We start from the raw sequence: 21,692 nt of genomic DNA on the forward strand, positions 1-21,692 counted from the left end.
TCAGGAAATAGAAGTTAAGAAAAGTCCTCCTAATGTATTTGAAAACTCTTGAAAACAAATTGAATTTACGATTCGAAATTATGTTAGCTTTCAAATTATTATCATGTAATATCGGAACTAATTGAACTAATTGTCAAAACCCATTTCGAATATACTCGGGAAGAAAGCCGATGATTCAAATTAAGAGAGAAACTGTATATGAGAGATTATAAGGTTCATATAAATAAACGTACGAGGCACGCTGTCTCTTGTTCTTTGATATTCAAACCTAACAGTTGTTTAATTGTCGAGTCAAGTACGAGACACTGAAGACGGCCTTACCTTTGAGGTCGAAATACGTATCTGTCAAGATACAATTAAGTGGTGGAATTCAATGGGATTGTATAAACTCGTCTTATGACAGGTGAAAACATTCCACTAAAAAGCTCAAAATAATTTTCTTAACTAACAGTTGTGTTTATTAGTCGATCCTTAAGAAAAGACTCTAGTCAAGACATGTTAATAATAAGCTAGCTTTGTAAAGTAATCTGTTCAAGATTAAAAAATCAGAAAAGTTGTGTACAAGACACGACCGCCCAATTTGTTTTAACTTTATTTATGTGTTTTTTTTTTTAAATTCTAGGATTAAGTTCAACACAGCACGACGTAAACTACGAAAAACCTTTTGGTGCAATGATAATAACCAATTATTTTCAATACTCCAATTTGTTCCCAATATTACGCAATTGCAATCAGTAATAACAACAAAACCAACATCAGAATGTTGCGAGCTTAACTTTCGACGCAATCATATTCAATTCTTGTCAACCACTTATCGCCGGCCGCCGCTCGGATCGATACTGACAAAAGATATTTTAGTTACAAGATAAAGATTGTCGCTGTGGTTCCCTTTGTTCTGCTCGTGATTCTTCAACCGAAGGAAAACAATCTGCCATCACCAAGCAATTAAGTTTTACTTTTACTTTGATCAAAATTCTTCTCACCTCAAGTTGAGACTTAAGAGCTACTATCACCTATCACATAACATAAGTGGATCTTCGAACAAAATCCCTATCAAAAAGTTGACCCCCTTTCGGTTATAACGAGCGTCGGGAACATCGTTCTGTCATTCTCAAATGTAAACAAATACCATATGATCAGTTAATTAGAACACTTTGTTTCAAAGAGTACAAAGATCAGGATAGACAACCGATGTGTGGAGAAATTCAGTTTTAGCATGCATATATTTTAAACATTATTGAGAAATGGGAGATAATAACCGAAAACAAATCTCTTCTGCGTTTCTCACAGCAATGGACAAGATATAAAATCAATATCGACATTTTCTTTATCTAAAACAGCTATTTTCAGGCGATTTTATAACAATACCTTTTTTCTACCGATTACTAGTATCGAAAATGAAATGATCCTAAAACCGGTTCAATAAGTTTGTGTATGAATTGAAGAAAATTGAAGTTTTATCAAAAAGTGTTAATTAAGATGTCGTTTAAAACTGTTCTACATTAGGAACTAATCTTTAAATATGCAGTTTTCGGCTTTTTCAAAAGGATGGCGAGGGATACACCAATGTTGGTTTACACGTTGCAAAAATGAGTTGCGAAATGAAATGAGAAAAAAAACCAAACAGTTTTCAAAACTAAAGTTTTATTATTGACTAGATGTCTAGACTAGATTTTTGTTAATACTTTTATACCGTATAGACTGCAATGTTGAATATATGTAAATCCTCTAACCTAAATCATAAACCAAGTATACGAAAACAACTCGTGGGACGGCGTCGCGAGACGTTTTTCAGTTTAGAATAACAATGAACTATATTAACGATGTTTCTGATCATTTTGAGAATTGAAAAGCTGTTTCAACACTAATTTACTTAATACGCTTCAACTAAGCATTAGGTTAGTTTGAATAACTTGACAAATTGCTTGATAATATTCTGGTAATAACGTTTCTAAATTTGTACGGATAAGGGAAACATTGATTACATTTATTGTTCAAACAGCAAAACACTGATATTGTGAACCAATTTTGTAATACTTCATTCAGAAGTTTGGTGTTACTGTAGTATGATAAATCAAAGTTTTATGTTCAAAATATTTCATAGTTAATTGCAGATTTTCAAAAGATTAATCGTATAAATATGTTAATAACCAATTTTATAATAATCATATAATTTTATAATGTTTGTGACCTTCATGAGTCGATATTGAAAGGAACAGTTGATTCATGGAAATATCGTGATGTGGAATAGAAAATCCTTGGAAAGCTTTATTTTTTGTGTGTCTTTATTAGGGAGACTTTCAGCCCGAGGCTGGTTCGTCTCCGTCCTTGGAAAGCTCTTTGGAGGGACCATCACAGTAACACAGAAAATATTGTTTTCACATGGCATAATTTGCTTTCATGATCCGATATCGAGTCATAGAACATCATGGACGTTTGACTGTAATCATTTTTATATTCAATGAACCAATGGTCTATGTTAACTATTTGAGGCAACGAAGTTCGATTCTATTATTTGACATTTTACGCATGGTTATGCAGAAAGAAAGGTTTTAGCTCAATAACAGATAGTTTCTTTACTATGTGCGTCTTCTTTATCTTCTTCTGTGTCTAGTGGGCTTGGTAGTGATATTGTTACCGCTTCTGCCTCATAGGCCATGTCGTTTCCTTTTCTATCCTATACCTCCATCTTGATATTCTAGCAGTAATTGCTAGAACTATAAATAAACGAAAAGATAGTTCCCTACATCAAATTAAAATTCCATCAATTGCTTTCTCCTGCCACTTTTAACTTTTAACTCGTTAACTAAGACGAACCTGTGCTACTCGAACCTTATCCAAAAATGTCAATAAAGTCCGCATGAACTCGTGGCAAGTGCATATTCGGCTTGCAATGGTTGACTGTTTAGAGTTGCATTGCTGCTTACTCTTCTGATTCACAGTGCCCGGTAAAGGCTAGCTGAAAAGTACTGTGCAAATAGATAGGATACGGAATGCTCACGGAATGATTCCGCTCTGAAATTCCGAGAGCAGTACGGAGCTGAAAAGTAGAGAAAATTTCGTAACGCTAATAACGCCTTATAGGTAATGTAAATGGAGCTGTCACTTTTCCTTACGGAAAAATATTCCGTACGGAAAAGTGACATTTCTCCCATACTGAATCAGCTGTCAAATTTACCGTGGTAATTTGATCAAATTTTCCGTAAACCCATTCCGTAAGAGCAGCATACTGGGCTTAAACGGTGACATCAGGATTAACGAATACAAAACGAGCTGTCTTACCTTAAGATCGGTAAATTTTATTACCAACTAGTCGACCTGGCAGACGTTCTACTGTAAAGTAGGCAAAAGTGTGCGTTGTGAACTGCCCATGCGAAATTTCCATACGAATCTCATTATTTTCGCATGAGGATATATCATATAAGCTAATGTGACCAGATATATTTTGTGCTAGCGCGGGACAAAATTTGTTAAATCCTTGTTTTTATTCAAAAATATGCTTAAGTCAAAATTTTAAAATTTGATAAACCCCACTGGGACTCGCTTGGCCCTGGATCAATCACACAATCTCACCTCTCTTGTAAATGAATCTGTTCAAATTTGTACAACGGTGCGAGTTCCTGATGGTTAAACTTCTTTGTATTGGTTGCATGATTCATTTAGCTAACATTCAAAGTGATCGTATTATTCGTTTTATGCAATTAGGCAGAGCGCTCAAATTTGTTTAAAATGCCTACATCTTACTCAGGTTTTTTTTATTCCCCGCAAACTGACAGACGATTTATCATAAATTTTTTCACAAGCTTAAAGCAAAAAAAGATACGAGCTACTTAAAATTCGTCGAACTTGCTCAGATTTCAAGTAAAGTTTTTACTGAAATAACAACAACATACGAATACGATGTGAGTTGAAATTGTTGAGCTAGGGATCCTACATTCAGAGATCTTGAGCCAATCGAGCATTGAGAACTGTCAGAATCTGGGCCAAAGGACCATTGTTATTTTTTTTATAATTTCTAGTTGTTGACTTCTACTGTAGTGTTGATTTTTTAGATTTTTCGGCAATGCAGTCTGATTTATTAGAACATATTTTCAAAAAAAATTCCAGCGTTTCGTCATCGGGTTCGATGTCTTCTTCCAGGAGAAAAAATTGATCGCTTTTTGTTAAGTATGATAGGCGTTCCGTAACAAAGAGAAAACCATTTTTTTTCCCCTGAAGAAGACATTGAACCCGATGTCGAAACGTTCGACAAAATTTAAAAATTTGTTATAATAAATCAGACTGTATAGCCGAAACATCTCGAAAATGTATTATTCCTGTGAATTTTGAAATGATTTCAGTTCTTCACTATAAAAGCATTGTTATTGTTGCAGATTGAGTAAAATATTCCTCAATAGCACGTTCAAACCTTCCATTTCACTTATTATAGCTCTTTTAGTAGATATCCAATTGAAACTTTCCTCGTTCTCGTGTCCATGAGGATTTGACTAGGATCCCTAGAATACACCAAAGCAGGCTTGTCAAAATCCCTCAATCTCGCGAGATTTTTGGACGAAATAAAATTGGAAACCGACAAACACATGTTTTGAGTGAGCGCTTGTGCTGCCGCTCGGCGATGCACTACCACAGTTATTATTTTGTGGGAGACGGGAAGATACAAATGACGTTGATGATAATATGAGAAACCCTTCGAGAAATCTCTTTTCTGCGTCCAAATTATGTTTCTTACATCTTAAATAAAATTATCATCACTAACAAACAGAGTAGGAGAGAGCTAAACAAATTTTCCTTACTCTGTTTGTAACTGATGATAATTTTATTGAGGATGTAAGAAATATAGTTTGGGCGCAGGAAAGAGGTTTAAACGACATGCGAGTGTGGCCGTGGCATTGACCACTCATCGAGCCTCCGGAGCGCTGCTTTGTATGTGACGAAAATCATAAACCATTAATCAATATAATAAATTTTCAAAATCTTATAAGTTTTTGAAGAACGTTTAATTAATTACTGCTATTTATTAAATATTTCTCTATTTCGCGGGACATTATTTTGAAATAAGTGAAACGCGGGACATTTCGCGGGACTCTCTTCTGCGCGGGACAAATGGCGAAAAACCGGGACTGTCCCGCGAAACGCGGGACGTCTGGTCACCTTAATATAAGCCCGTCGGAAACGAATCTGCTGAAGGAATGAAGGAAATCCATCCAGCCGTTTTCTAATTATGCGAATACGATTTGATTTTTATTATTCAGAGATATTATTTACATCAACATCAGCACTTTAAACCATCAATATGGAAGTGTTGGGTTATAAAACTGTAAAACAATAAGAAAATTATTAAGCCTTTTTTGTGGATTGTCTTTACCTGTCATAAGACGATTTTAGTACTATTCAATTTTATTCCACCACGTCGTAATCTAAAAAATTTTTTTGGCTAATTTTGATGTGAATAATAATCAGATACCTGTCATAAGACGATTTTAGTACTATTCAATTTTATTCCACCACGTCGTAATCTAAAAATTTGTTTTGGCTAATTTTGATGTGAATAATAATCAGATAAACAGTAAAAATCACGCGACCCCTTGCTAATTCAATACTGTTATACCATATCTTTTGACGTTTCGATGTTCCGTATAACACATTCAATCTGTTATAAGGGTACAACTTTTGCTACCCGAGTTACACATATGTTATGTGCACCTATGGTAGCCAATCTTTAGTACTTCAGACAAGAAAATTTAATCTGAGCGCTGCTGATGTTGATGACGACGATCCACACCATCTGTTACAAAGCGTTAATGAATAAAGCTTCCTATGCATGAGCATGAGCATGATGACCGTGAATTTCGTAGTTGCTACTCCGTGATCAACCGATCAATCGCAATTGCACAGGGAACCAATGGATGGAAGCATGGGATTTGCTGTCCAACCTCAATGTGCACAGTCCGAGAGTTCTAGTATTTTGGATGGTCGATAACGGCGCTGGCCACGTCCTCACGGTCATAGGGGATGGGAAGGAATTGATGTTGCAATCAGGAGTTCCTGCGGAATTTTATTAGAATCTGGGGGTAAGGTTCTATTATGGCAGAGGTTCGTCTTGGTTAACGGGTTGCCAATGTGATAGTAATGAAAGCGAGATGTATTCTAATTGGGTGCCGAAACGAGCTTTTAAGGCTCTATAAACCGTAATCAATCCGATAATGACAATGATTTTATTCAAATCCGCACTAATACTAATAAAGTTTTGAACTAAATTCAATATTTTGGGGCTATTTACGGACTTACCTCTATCATAATATATTCATGGCATTTCCATATTAATTTTTCACTTATCAAAACTAGCAATTACTGAGGAATTGCTGGAAAAACGCTGAAAACTGCCTTTTTCCTAAATCGATATTCGTTTGTTCATCGAACGCATACTAACGTTCGAACGTTCGGATCGAACACATACACACTCATTTGATTTTTCACTGGATCTTTTCCCATTTTTTCTTTGATTTTATCACTCCTAAAACATATTCACTAACTGAGTTTCACATTTTTCGTCAACCTTGACTACCAATTAATTCACTTCACGCCCAAAAACTGTTGAAAACTGCTTTGCAAAAATCGAAGTGAGAGACAAATTTGACGACCGTATTGTGAATGCAATAAAATGCGGAAGACTCAAATTCACTAGCGCAATAAGTGAAATGGTGAGTACAAAATCTACGCGATGCAACTTCATTCAATCAGAACAATACAACGTATACGCCAGCCAACACGCAAACAAAGATGTGCATGCACAAGAAAATAATCATCTCTTCGCCGTTGCCAGATTTATTTATTAGAAAAAACCATTGCTGTTTGTCGGATTGAACAATAAAACCAAAAATAAATATTTAAACATGTTACGTAAGCTTCTATTACATTCCAAGTGGTGTATAAAAAAATTAAACCGATAAATACCCATATATTTGATACACCATGAACATGTCTTATGATATAAAATGAACAATTCGTCAAGTCTGGCAACATTATGCATCAGCTGACATATTTTTACCACCCCATTCCCACCCACCCCAGTTGTAAACAACATTTTATTCATCGCTGCTCCATGTTTCCGTACCAATTGCATCACTATTACAAACAAGTGATACAGTCATCAATTTTCAAAACATTGTGATGGAGTCTTGAGCCTTAAGCTCATTTCTAATTCTAACAGTTACCTGCTAGAACTAATCAAGTTGTAGGTATAGGGATAGAAGATGGAAACGGTATGAAAGCCCATTTCCAGTTCTAGCGATTGCTAGAACATGCGAAATATATGAAAGATACAATGTAGGAGGAATGGAACGGGCCTGGAATTGAACCCACGACCTCCTGCGTATGAGGCAGAAGCGATAGCCATATGACCAACAAGCCCGTTAACGTTAATGAATAAAGCTTCCTATGAATGATTAAATTGGTTATGATTAAATCATTCAACTCAATGATTAAAGATTATGATTAATGATTTCTCGCTTAACTTTTGAAAAGGACCTAAGTAACATTTTTTTCATGAATTAATTTGAGTACTGCAATCAAAAGCTTTCATGTTGTTCTGTTGATTGCGCAATACAAATTTATTCACGAGTGGTGGAATTCAATGGGATTGTACAAACTCGTCTTATGACAAGTGAGATTTATTCATTTTTGACAATGATTAATGATTATGATTAACGATTAATTTTTGACGTAGGACTTACGTCTTTCTTTACTATACTGGGTGTCATTTAGATTTTTGGAAATCGAGAGCGTTACGCTGGAAGGGAAGATTTTGAACGTTACTAGCGCCTTTATCTTTCGATGGATTTTTAAGATTTATATATCAATCGACTCGGACACTCTCCAGCAATTTGCCTATTTCATTGAAACTTAAGATTATTAACGATAAGTTATTGAAAATGTCAATTCTTGTCAAACCCAGTAAAAATTTAATATGTAACCAATCTCGTGTATTCCTAACACGGACATCAGAATGCGGTATGTCACGGGCCTTCGGGTCTATCGGATGATTTTTTTGTGTATAAAAGAAGCAGTGTCTACCGTGTGCGAGTCATTACAATTTGTGGCAGCAGCGCGTACTGACGTGCTTTTTGCTCACGCATGTTTCGTTTCGTTCGTTCGTTCGCTGTGTTTACTTACACAGCGACAGCATGCAGCCACCAGCGGAAGAACTGCCAGTGGGTCTTAGAATATGCATGAAAGAAGTGGGCGCATATTTTTATCATTCTGTGCTTGATGATGGTCGGATGCAGTGGTGTCCATTGCGATGGATGCAATCGCCCATCGTATCGCTCGGAGTTCACGGCTAGAGGCCGCTGATGGCTGAGGCAGCGAGGGCAGCGATGATGGATGAAGGAGAATAAAATTAGAGAGATCTGGTCTGCTCATCCAGGTGATTGGTTTCATAATCCACATGATCCCGGGATTCAGATACCATCATTAATAAAAATATATATAAATGCCCTACATTTGCTTGAGTAAATAAGGGCTTAATAGTTAGAAACAAAGCAATTCTAATAAAACTAATAATAGTTTTATTTCCAGGGGTTTTGAATAAAAAAATTGCTAAACTTTGGACTCCGCAAGACGCTCCAATCGAATAGAGTTCGCCGCCGTACCAAACTGACAATCTACAAAACGCTCATTAGACCGGCAGTCCTCTACGGACACGAGACCTGGACGATGCTCGTGGAGGACCAACGCGCACTTGGAGTTTTCGAAAGGAAAGTGCTGCGTACCATCTATGGTGGGGTGCAGATGGCGGACGGTACGTGGAGGAGGCGAATGAACCACGAGTTGTATCAGCTGTTGGGAGAACCATTCATCGTTCACACCGCGAAAATCGGACGACTGCGGTGGGCCGGGCACGTAGCCAGAATGTCGGACAGTAATCCGGTGAAATGGTTCTCGACAACGATCCGACGGGCACAAGAAGGCGAGGTGCGAAGCGGGCAAGGTGGATCGATCAGGTAGAAGATGACTTGCGGACCCTCCGTAGACTGCGTGGTTGGCGACGTGTAGCCATGGACCGAGCCGAATGGAGAAGACTCTTATATACCGCACAGGCCACTTCGGCCTTAGTCTAAATAAATAAATAAATATAATGATTAATGATTAATGAATATGAATAATTAAATTAAATGATTTGCATAGTGATCAATAATCAAGTAACCTTTCTACCAAATTATGTTATTAAAGGTATAAAAATTGTATGATTATGATTTAAGATTAATGAATAAAAGCGATGTATGCAATGATTCAAATTGATGATTAATGAATGAACTAAGAAAAATCATGAATACGATTAGTGATTAATGATTAAATGCAAAAATCTATGATTAACGATTAGTGATTAATGATTGAATCGTATTTTTCGTATGATTATGATTAATGCATATTGACTAAATAACCCATTATTCATTAATCATGATTAAATCTATGATTAATCACTAATGCTCCTGTGAGAATAAAATTTCCGGTAGGAGCTCCGCCGATGCCGATGGTGGAACCACGATCTGCTTTTCGCGACATCTCGAACGAGATGGCTCGCGTGCGCGGAAGAGCTGTGTTCGCTAACATGCGCTGCCAACCCCAACTTCACCTATTTTGCCAATCAACTCTCCACACACCAAGCACCAAACACGAGTCTCCAAACAGTGCAAACGCCCACACACACACACACGCATCAATGCATCGGCGCATGCGTCAGCAAGCCGGTGTTTCTTCTTCTTTTTTTATTTTCCCCTCCAAAGGTGACGCAATCCATTATAAAAGCGAGGGTGTCAAGGATGTTCTTTCATTCAGTTTTGGACCACCATCGAAGACGCATCCCTCCAAGGAAGAGCAGCAGCAGTAGCAATCCAGCTACACAGCAACAGGAGCAGCAGCAGTGGCAGCGAGACCAGCTGCAGTGACTTCGATCCCGAAGAGAAAAGGCAGCACTTCCGCTGCGATAATAGTCGGACAGAAATAAATATAGCTAATAAGTAACCATTGGCTTTTATTTCTTCGGCTACAATTCCTGGTTTATTGGCATCATGAACGGTTCTTCTCAGGACCAGTTTTGAAGAGTTAATTGTGAATGATGGCCAATTCCTCCCCCCGTCGAGTTTTCCGAGCTGCAGTATAGGCACCCGCATTGCCTCAAATTGTTTGTGTTCATTGCCGAACAAGCTGCTTTCCTGTATTGAAATAATTAATATTGAGCGTCTTAGGGGAAAATGTTACAAGGTTAAAATACTTCAAACTTCCATTTACTTCCGCTACATTCACTTATGTATCTACAGATACGTATAAAAGATAGTTTGAAGTATTTTAACCTTGCTTTCTTGTAATCAATCAATTTAAATCTGTAGCCACGCTCCTCTGGTGAGCGTTACGGTTACACAGTATTTGAACCGTTTGTTTGAGAAACTGCATATGTAACATTTTTGACCAAAACGAGAATTTTATAGGTATATTTATAATCCTCGTCCAAAAATACGTATTCTGGCAAAAAACACGAAAAAAAATTGTTGTTCGTTTGTTTGAGAAACTACATATGTACACGTACCTTGAAGAGCAATTGTGGAGTACTGCTTACATTATTTGCACTGAAAGTGCCCCAGAGTGTTGATTTCTGTCAAAAAATAATTGATCTGTATCGAAGAAATCGAAAGATTCGGTGCAAATTTGTTCATAAGGGTTCTTTTTAAAATTACGTAACGCTAAATTTGGTGATTTTGGACCCCCACCCTCTCCCACGTAACACTTTTTGTATGGAAGGTTTAATTTTTTTTGTATGGACCGTAACGCTCGGCTTGACCCCCTCCCTCCCCCTTCAGCGTTACGTAATTTGTGAAAGAACCCTGAACAGTTTTTTGTTATTTTCTCGAAATAGTGTAAAATAGACTTATGCAGTTTCTCACACAAATGATTCATTTGCACTCATACCGTCAACAAAGAAACGGGACAAATGGGCCATCTTTATTGATTATAAAAAAACTGCTTTCCCCCGCGCCCGTGACATTTCATTTGAAATGTCGCGGAGAGCGGTCCCAGCATCGGCGGAGTTGATGAGCGAATTTTATTCCAGCCCGTTGCATTATTTGGAATTAATCGGTTCTTTTCAGGGCCACCATTCTATACAGAAGAAGATTGAGGCGAGGCGAATATTATTCAAAGAGCAAATTAACCACTTGGCGACGCCATAATGTTGCCGTCCGTAACAGAATCACGAGTGGAAAGTCTCCTTAATAAAGACAAAAAAAAAAGAATCACGAGTGCGCCCCGGGGGAGATGCTACAAATATGAATTTGTATTGATGGCATCAATGGCAGCCAAGTGAAATTATCTCAAGATTCTTATTTGGTTTTGTTGCAGTTTGTGATTGGGGAGGTGGATTATATACAATATTATAGGTAAGAAAATTATTTTGAGCTTTTTAGTGGAATGTCTTCACTTGTCATAAGACGAGTTTATACAATCCCATTGAATTCCACCACTTAATTGTATCTTGACAGATACGTATTTCGACCTCAACAGTAAGGCCGTCTTTAGTGTCTCGTACTTGACTGAATATTATAGGGTTGATAAAAATTATAATTTTCAATGTTTTTACGTTGATAATTAATAGTTCCAATGGGCTGTTCCAAAATTATTGGAGAGTTTCCGATTCGATTGATAATAAAATCTCTTAAATACATTGAAAGATAAAGGATCTGTTAGCGTTTGAAATCTCCCGTAATTTCGGGACGGTCTCGAATTTGGAAACTTTCATTTGTCACCCTGTATCCGAGTCTTCCCCTTAAACGTAGTTTACGTCAAAAAATGCTGGCAAATTAATTCTTTTGTGTAAAATAATGATTCTGAAAAATCAGAATCTTGAGAGAAAATTTCACTTTCACAACAACTGAAGCCATACATGGGAATACATATTTGCAGCACCTACGATGCGCGCTCGTAATTCTGCTACGAACGGCAACTTTGTGACGTCGTACTTTGAACAAATTCGTCTTGCTTCAATCTTCCTATGTATAAAATGGTGGCCCTGAGAAGAACAGATTAATTCCCAATAATGCATATTTCGAAACCACACGACCCACGTCATTGGCTGGAATAACAAAACCAAATAAAAATCTTGAAAGAATATCACTGCCACTGAAGCCATCTCCCTCCGATGCGTGCTCGTGTCGTGATTCTGCTACGGAAGGCAGGCAACATTATGGCGTCGCCAAGCGGTTAATTTTTAATTTTCACTTTGAATAAAATTCGCCTCGCCTCAATCTTTCTTTGTATAGAATGGTGGAACAATTCACATTTCGAATCACTAAGAGCTGTCGCCGACGACCACACGATCCACGATACGGGATAGAATAAAATTCGCTCAGCAACTCCGCCGATGCTGGGACCGCTCTCCGCGATATTTCAAATGAAATGCCTCGCACGCGGGGGAAAGCAGTTTTCTTATAATCAATAAAGTTGGCTCATTAGTCCCGCCACTCTGTTGTCCGGTATGAGTGCAAATATTGTCCAACCCTAACGCTCACCAAAGGGGCGTGGCTACAGGTTTAAGTTGATTGATTACAAGAAAGCAGCTCTTAAGCGCGCGCGAGCCATTTCGTTCGAGATGTCGCGAAAAGCAGATCGCGGTACCACCATCGGTATCGGCGGAGCTCCTACCGGAAATTTTATTCTCACCGATGGTGTGGGTCGTGCGGTCGTCGTCATCAACATCAGCAGCGCTCAGATTAAAATTTCTTGTATGAAGTACTAACGATTAACTACCATCAATGAAAGTAGCTCTTAAGTCACAACTTGAGGCGAGATGAATTTTGATCAAAGTAAAACTTAATTTCCAACTTAGTTAACTTAGATGCCACGACCGCCACCACCACCTAATGAAAAGTTTTATGTATCATAAACTGAAGATCGGCACTTGAGAGATGCTCGTTTAAGTCTTGTTTTTTGATAACTGGCGTAATGCGGAAAGAATTAAGAAACTGACGTGTGTTTCTGGATAGCAGCATTTCGCTGCCATTATTTTTGAATATTTGGAAATTCGAGAAAAAGGTGAAAGATTTCTCCGCAAGTTCTACAATATGTCGAAAAATCAGTAGTGATTTTTTTAAAAAAAGTGAACTAATTTTCAATGATAGTGAAAAGTGACTGGCTTGCCGATCTTGAGATTATAGGGGCGCTTTACACAAGAATATATAATATGTGCTCAAGAACTCAACCATTTCCTCCTCAAAATGACATTTTTATGTATTTATCAGTTCAAACAAGAAGATGGACCTCGGATATCTCAAACAAATGCTTCCTGATTTTACACGATGAAACGGCTTCAAAATTCGGTGAGATCTTTCCGATTATCCTTATCATCCATTTGCCATTTAGTTCTCCGTTATTTTTGTCTTTGATATTCGATTTCAACCACATTAAGATCTACGAGTTACGATTTAAGATTTGGAAATGGTGGGTTTTTTGCCTTGTATTAGCATTTTGCCCATTGTATGCCTAAAACTAAAGATACAACAAACAAACCATAAGACTCAAACTCTTCCCTGAAAAAGAATTAATGAGCTTTTTATTTACATTTTTTTTGTATCTTTATTAAGGAGATTTTCAGCTTTAGGATGGCTCGTCTCCGTCATATTTACATTATTATTTTTGTATCATTTCAGTGTAACACAAACATTTCTTTATTTAATTACTCTCCCGGTTTTATTACCTTTCATTTATAAGCTAAATTCCAGCTCGGACAAGTAATTTTGCATATTTTCACATTGGATAATTGTTCAATAAAATATGTGTGAATCAATTCATCTCTAGGTTGAATCAGCTTGAATTTTAGTTGTGTTGCTCATACAGACTTAATCGCCTGACAGGTCTTTAAACAATATTTCTCGTTGAATAAATGCGAATCAATAACTTGTTTTTTTCCTACTTTAAGAAAAAAATAATTCCTTCAGGTTACATGTTTCATTCCCGTTATTGTTAAGGGTATATATTATAAACTTCTCTCTATATTAAAAAAATCTCAATTGGAAACAAATTGGGGGAAGGGACATTTAACATATTTTTATTCTCGTTTCAGAGAGCGAACAATGGCGCTTAAACCTAGGCTAATTAGCCAGGGCAAGTTTAATAGCTTTGCCCCATCCCAAGGAAATCAACAATGGAGTGACATAAATTTCTTAGCATGATCACTCCCAACGTCTATTCGAACTTATTATATCATTTGCTTATGATGATACTCCTTAACTATATACCCTACCAACCATCCAACTCCTTGACATCTATGAGGGCGTCGGTGAGTCGCTGGCCTCTCGTTAAGTAGATGTCATATCATCATTTCCTTCCTTTCCCTAGTAACGGAGAAGATGGGCGTGGCCGGCAATGGTAGCTTTCATGCTTTATTATTTTGGACCTCCAATTGGGTTGCTATTAAATCCCAAGTAGTAATCTATAAGCAGTTGGAGTAAGAAATTTAAAGAATATACATGACAGCTATTAGTATGCAATCTACGAAATACTCCGTTACAACGCAACGCAACGCAATTGGCGTCATGCAGAAAGAATTAAGGATCGGATGATCAAGCCATAAAGTTCCTTGTTTCAAACAAGATGTTGCTGCATCGTGTAGATTCTTGAACGATATTCGGTGGGATCAAACCAGTTTTACAAATTGTTGATAAATAATCGCAAAATTTAACTTCATATAATTATTCGTATCGATATCGACTATTGACAACAACCAAACACATTTTCCAGGTGTGCAGTACACTCTAGTACCTATTGGTTTTCAAACAATAACATTGCTCTATATATTAAGAAAGGGCATCAATATCGTTTACTCATTTGATCCTATGACTTCTTTTGTCATTCACTAGATATTGCAATAGTTTTATTATGTAGTAAACATGTCTTGTAACTATTTTTTCTAAGCTCACCAGATTCTGTTTCACCTGAAAACTTTTTCACGTAAACAATTTTATATAAACCTTCCCAGATTCGCGTGATTTTCTTTTGTTCACACGGCCGCGCCCATTATGTGTGTTTAAATATTGATCTTCTGCCAGCAATGCCATTCCTTAAAGACACTATATAGTGTTTTTACCATTCCTCAACGATCATTTTTTTCATTATCTACCCTATTTTTTGAGACTTGCGTTGTCTCAAGCATTCTACAAAAGTACAAAAGTAAATTTAAAAAGTACCGAGAACCGTACCATACCGAAGTTGAAACATTCATTGGAAAACATGTAGTGCCTGCTCTTTGGGAAAATTTGCTACTGCAACACATTGTACAATGATTCTGGGTTCTAAAAAAATATTACTGGCAAATGTTGCTGATATATACAAAAATTAGTTGGAATGTCATGTCCCTGTGTTCTGCAGAGGACATTTTCAATATAATGCATTATTGAAAAAGCTTCTAGAGTTATTTGCTTCTGTGCAGGGTTCGTACTTTTCGTTTGATGAGACGAAATCATGCAATTTTCTGGTCGATGAAGAATGTTTCGTGGTTTGTGGTGAAAACCATCTTTGAATCATTACTCTTTTCTTTTGAATGAAGGGAGGTAAACAAAAATCTACTTTTTTGATGATTTTTTCTTCCGTTTCTTCATTTTCACTCCTCATTCACTTTTCGCGAAACTGTGGTAAGCAATTTCAATACATTGTCTTCTTCTTCTTCTTCTTATTGGCATTACATCCCCACACTGGGACAGAGCCGCCTCGCAGCTTAGTGTTCATTAAGCACTTCCACAGTTATTAACTGCAAGGTTTCTAAGCCAGGTTACCATTTTTGTATTCGTATATCATGAGGCTAGCACGATGATATGCCCAGGGAAGTCGAGATAATTTCCAATCCGAAAATTGTCTAGACCGGCAACGGGAATCGAACCCAGCCACCCTTAGCATGGTCTTGCTTTGTAGCCGCGCGTCTTACCGCACGGCTAAGGAGGGCCCCAATACATTGTATTTGAACGAAAAAAAAATAAAAAAACGCTTCCAAGCACGGACAATATGGAGATGTTGTAAGTAAAAATTTGGTATAATTGTATCGTCTTTTTTGCCCATCAGTGTATAAGCCAGGGCACTGGACTAAAAACTGTGTCCCATCCCAAGACGTCGAGGACCCATGGAGTGTACATTAATCTTCTTAGCAAAGTCACTCCTAAAGATTCGTCAATCATCTTTCCCCCTGATTGTGAAACGGTTGGTACCTGTCCCCGTTTCTTCCTTTCGTAGATTCAAAACTCTTCGTTGATCATGGGTTGTGAAACGACCTCTCCGTGACGAAAAGGGGATTAGTCGGCCGGGCTAGTCAACTACAAACGCCACAAAACAAGACTTAGTGTGCAAACATTTTATTATTGTGCTTCATACCCTTCATGCTTCTTTCTGCGGCCCTACTCTCCTGCTCACTATGCATGCTTTTTTTCTTCCTTTTTACATGTTCTTAATCCTAGCACTCACGTCTGCTGCTACCTTTGCTTCGTGCCTCTCTCCGCATACCTGTCATCAGCCAGACCTGCCCGTCGAAGGTGAGTTGGGGACTCCTGTCTGTATCAAGGGCTCGGCGATCCGCGGGTACCTCGCAGCTGGGCCGCTATGTCGGCCGAAGAAGAATTAGATTTGCCTCGCCACCGCTGCTAGGAGCTGACCGAGCGTGATCCGTGCACACCGCCTCTCGAATGAGCTGGTTTACGCCACTCGAACGCTTTTCGCCTCCTACCTCTCACGCAGTGTGGTCCTTACTCGGATCCCTCGGATCTGACCCTTGGTAGTCCTTCACCATAATCGTCGTCGCTCTTTGCTTCTCTTTCGGGGAGCCGTGGCTCTTGATCAGCGTGTCTAGCTGCAGAAAATACAAAAGAAAGAGCCCTGAGGCAAATTTCTGGTTAGAATGAGTGCGGCTAAAAATACCCGTTCATTCGTACTTCCTGGGAAGGCTCTTCTGTTGCTCAAATGTGGACCACGTTCCGAAACAGTGATGGCGTGCGGGATCCTGCATTAAATGCACTATTAAAACACTTTCTGACCATCATGACAAGTTTTCTTACCCGTCAGTTTGCTTCTCCGATCGCCAACAATGTGTGTTCACTTCAGTTTCGTGGGAAAGCACTTCTGTTGGTCGGATGTGGACCGTGTCCGGAAAGAACGACGCCGTGCGAGATCCCCTCAGTGCGCTCCCCCAGTCGTTCGATCGTGTGGTAATCGACACTGGTGCTGGATGTCTGCCCCCCCGGAATTTCGATGCTTGCGCCAAACTAACACACGTTGTGTGGTTGTTCCAGAACTCGATTTGCCGCGCTAATTCTGTGTTCTGTCAAGCTTCTTCTGTGCATCTTTGATGATGCCGGTCAATGCGTTCCGGTTCACCTTTTTTTGCGAGCATGCAACGGTAACACACGCGATGAGCCACAGGTCAGCCCTGACTGCCCAGGTGTTGACGAAACTGCAGAGCACATACTGTTCGTATGTCCTCGTTTCGACGTCGCGTCGAAAGAAGAGCAATGCTAGACGTTTGCGGCCGGGACACAACTCCGGATAATCTTATCCAGAGGATGTGTCAAGCGGTGTAGAAGTGGAACGCAGTCTCGACTGCAACCACTCAGATTGCCTGCAGCTTGCAGAGAATCTGGAGCGCCGAGCAGCAATCGACAAGCAGTACTAACTTGTGATTGGTTAGTTAGAGCGAAAGTGCCGAACGCGGAGAAGTGTGTGAATGGTCTGCCCACACTCAAAATTGATCTACACTAGTTTTAGGAGCTACAATAAAACTAGAGATCTTACATGTAACAAAATGTACAAACTAAAGTTGGCTAATAAGAAGAACGAGAACAGTGGATACTGACTGCTACGTTTGAGAAAAGGAAACATTTCCGAATCCTAAATCACTACGAGCCCAATAGGAGGTTTTACCGCGTCCCCCGGTCGCGTTGCTTCGGTAGTTTTTCGTAGTGACCCCCATGTAACAAACTACCACTGCGTTCTAGACCCACGCCTGTATCAGTCAATGTCGCTCAGACGGATTTGCACCTTTACCGCTGACTTGGTTGATACCTGTCCCCGTTTCTTCCTTTCGTAGATTCAAAACTCTTCGTTGATCATGTGTTGTGAAACGACCTCTCCGTGACGAAAAGGGGATTAGTCGGCCGGGTTAGTCAACTACAAACGCCACAAAACAAGACTTAGTGTGCAAACATTTTATTATTGTGCTTCATACCCTTCATGCTTCTTTCTGCGGCCCTACTCTCCTGCTCACTATGCATGCTTCTTTTCTTCCTTTTTACATGTTCTCAATCCTAGCACTCACGTCTACTGCTACCTTTGCTTCGTGCGTCTCTCCGCATACCTGTCATCAGCCAGACCTGCCCGTCGAAGGTGAGTTGGGGACTCCTGTCTGTATCAAGAGCTCGGCGATCCGCGGGTACCTCGCAGCTGGGGCGCTATGTCGGCCGAAGAAGAATTAGATTTGCCTCGCCACCGCTGCTAGGAGCTGACCGAGTGTGATCCGTGCACACCGCCTCTCGAATGAGCTGGTTTACGCCACTCGAACGCTTTTCGCCTCCTACCTCTCACGCAGTGTGGTCCTTACTCGGATCCCTCGGATCTGACCCTTGGTAGTCCTTCACCACAATCGTCGTCGCTCTTTGCTTCTCTTTCGGGGAGCCGTGGCTCTTGATCAGCGTGTCTAGCTGCAGAAAATACAAAAGAGCCCTGAGGCAAATTTCTGGTTAGAATGAGTGCGGCTAAAAATACCCGTTCATTCGTACTTCCTGGGAAGGCTCTTCTGTTGCTCAAATATGGACCACGTTCCGAAAGAGTGATGGCGTGCGGGATCCTGCATTAAATGCACTATTAAAACACTTTCTGATCATCATGACAAGTTTTCTTACCCGTCAGTTTGCTTCTCCGATCGCCAACAATGTGTGTTCACTTTAGCTTCCTGGGAAAATACTTCTGTTGGTCGGATGCGGACCGTGTCCGGAAAGAACGACGCCGTGCGATATCCCCTCAGTGCGCTCCCCCAGTCGTTCGATCGTGTGGTAATCGACACTGGTGCTGGATGTCTGGCCCCCCGGAATTACGATGCTTGCGCCAAACTAACACACGTTGTGTGGTTGTTCCAGAACTCAATTTGCCGCGCTAATTCTGTGTTCTGTCAAGCTTCTTCTGTGCATCTTTGATGATGCCGGTCAATGCGTTCCGGTTCACCTTTTTTTGCGAGCATGCGACGGTAACACACGCGATGAGCCACAGGTCAGCCCGATTTTCACTTAGTCCGTCGGCTTTCCTTCACTCTTGCAGCGGATGTGGTCGCTGTCACTCTCGTGTGTCAGAAAATTTATGTGGGTTTCTTATTTTCAAGTTTATGCCCTTTAGCATTTCTGAGTGTTTACATTCAATCGGATTTACACTGCACGGAGAGTTAAGAATACACATTTTATGTATTCAAATCACCCACCTTCAGAATCTATATGCAGCTGTCAAAAAAGTGGGGGAATTGAAAATTTGCAAAATGGAGCAAAAGTACCCATTGTTAAATAGTTCTTCTCTGTTAAGAATGTGATTAATTTTTATTCTTTTATGGTTGAAAAAACAGTTAGCAGTTTTTTGTGAAATTGAGAATGTGTTCATTAGTACTTATTTTGTTTATTTTTTAATTAAAACCAACTTTTTTACGAACAGATAAAAGACCAGTTAGATGATGTGAAGCTTTACACAATAAAGGTAAGTAAAATGAATGTGTCATCAGAGAAGTTGATTAGCGCTGAAAATAATGTTCATAATTAGATTTTGCTTTATTTGCTCGGATGCTTTAGTCATTAGTGAATTTATTTTATGTTTTTTCAGCTTACGTTGCGTATGGATTAACAAGTATAAGACGGCATTATATTTATAAACAACGGGGGTTCCTGGACACAGATAGCTTTAAATCGAAATAACAAGCATGCATAAGGACATTATTGGACTTCATAGACCAAACAAAAATGGGAGGTTCAATATATCTAATACGGTTTGTAAATTATGTTTAAGGGCATAAGAATTGTAACAGCAAAAGTAAAAATAAATGAATAAAGTTTTGTGTTTTAAAACATATTTATTGTGTGATAATTATTCATTACTGGACAAAAATCCCTAACGCTGAAATTATTTTTATTGTAGGTGGGTGTTTTTTACTCAGAAATTTTAGTTTCGTGAAGATGGTTGAAAAGTACACATCTACTTTGACGTACAAGCCTTCTTCCCACTTATGGGTAAAGCCACTTTACCCACCTAAGGGCGAAGCCAGAGTAAACGCGATGTGCGATGCGACGCGACGCGACAGTGCAATTTGACAGCCTGTTGATAATGATTGTTATTCTTTTACGTGAGTCGCGTCGCGTCGCATCGCTCGTCGCGTTTACTCTGGCGAGCACCTAATGGGTTAGTCCAGTTATCTTGAAGATGGGTGAAAAAACACCCACTTCTGAGTATTCAAATTTCTCCGTGTGGGTTTTGTGCACGGAACATATTTGCACACTAGATTATTATTAGTCAACATCTGTCAACATAACGCAAAATCATAACTTACGTAACACATGTTATTTGTTACTGAATAATCTGATTGCCGGGGAGTTCTGGATTTTCTTCCACATTCAAACCTGCATGGTGGGCCTGGCCGTTTTAATATATGTGTTATATTTATGATATGCTGCAAATATTAATGCAGACAAGAAAATGCTCGAAAATACAACCGACATTCCCAGGATGATTTTCAATACACGTTTTGTGCACGGAACATATTTGCACACTAGATTATTATTAGTCAACATTTGTCAACATAACGCAAAATCATAACTTAGTGTTGAACTTAATTCTAAAATTAAAAAAACACTTTAATAAAGAATTAAAAAAAAAAAATCATAACTTACGTAACACATGTTATTTGTTACTAAATAATGTGATTGCCTGGGAGTTCTGGATTTTCTCCCACATTCAAGCCTGCATGGTGGGCCTGGCCGTTTTAATACTTGTGTTATAGTTATGATATGCTGCAAATATTAATGCAGACAAGAAAATGCTCGAAAATACAACCGACATTCCCAGAATGCTTCTCAATACTGGCTGTGCATGTGCTAAGACAAGACAAGACAAGACGACCGCCACCACCACCTAATGACAAATTTCAAAACTCATATGTGAATATGTACATTATATGGGTAGGGTAGGTCGTAGGTTCGAGTCCCACCGAAGGGAAAGTGGTTACCTCCAATACATTTTTCAAATCATTATCTTTCACATAATGTACATATTCACATATGTATTGTATTTTTCACGAATGATTAGATTCGCTCGACGAAATTCAAGAGTTGTCAATTTTGTATTTCAAGGCATTTTCGACAACCTTTTTATAGATTACCTTGATCGTCAAGCACGTGGTCGGTTGAGAACAATGGGACTGAATGTAAACATCGAAGCACCAGCTGGTTTTGTTGTGTAAACATGATCAGCTGGAGAGCTGAGAACAATGAAAAAATATGTAAACATGAGGGGGCTTGCGGCAGCTGTCACGATCTTCAAGTGAAATGCGCACGGTAGCCAGCAGCGAAATCGAAAGCGAAATCTGAGTAAGACGAAATTTTTATCGTAAGAGTCTAAATGGTGAAAAAAATCGCAATACA

General features: G+C 39.0%; 1 protein-coding gene and 2 long non-coding RNA genes across 5 annotated transcripts in view; all 3 read right to left on the minus strand.

Annotated features, from left to right (window-relative positions):
- LOC134227543 (tudor domain-containing protein 7) overlaps nt 1-21,692 on the minus strand; it is a 123,063-nt gene that overhangs the window by 95,794 nt on the left and 5,577 nt on the right. The gene's annotated exons all lie outside the window — the stretch shown is intronic.
- On the minus strand, nt 16,147-17,474 carry LOC134227544 (uncharacterized). The gene is made up of 3 exons (XR_009983692.1): nt 17,085-17,474; nt 16,962-17,029; nt 16,147-16,905 (listed from the first exon to the last, which is right to left on the minus strand). It is a non-coding gene; the product is annotated as an uncharacterized LOC134227544 (long non-coding RNA).
- Nucleotides 17,767-19,403, minus strand: LOC134227545 (uncharacterized). Its single transcript, XR_009983693.1, has 3 exons — nt 18,924-19,403; nt 18,801-18,868; nt 17,767-18,744 (listed from the first exon to the last, which is right to left on the minus strand). It is a non-coding gene; the product is annotated as an uncharacterized LOC134227545 (long non-coding RNA).

The sequence above is a fragment of the Armigeres subalbatus genome, chromosome 3 (genome assembly GCF_024139115.2).
Source record: "Armigeres subalbatus isolate Guangzhou_Male chromosome 3, GZ_Asu_2, whole genome shotgun sequence".
Classification (NCBI taxonomy): domain Eukaryota; kingdom Metazoa; phylum Arthropoda; class Insecta; order Diptera; family Culicidae; genus Armigeres; species Armigeres subalbatus.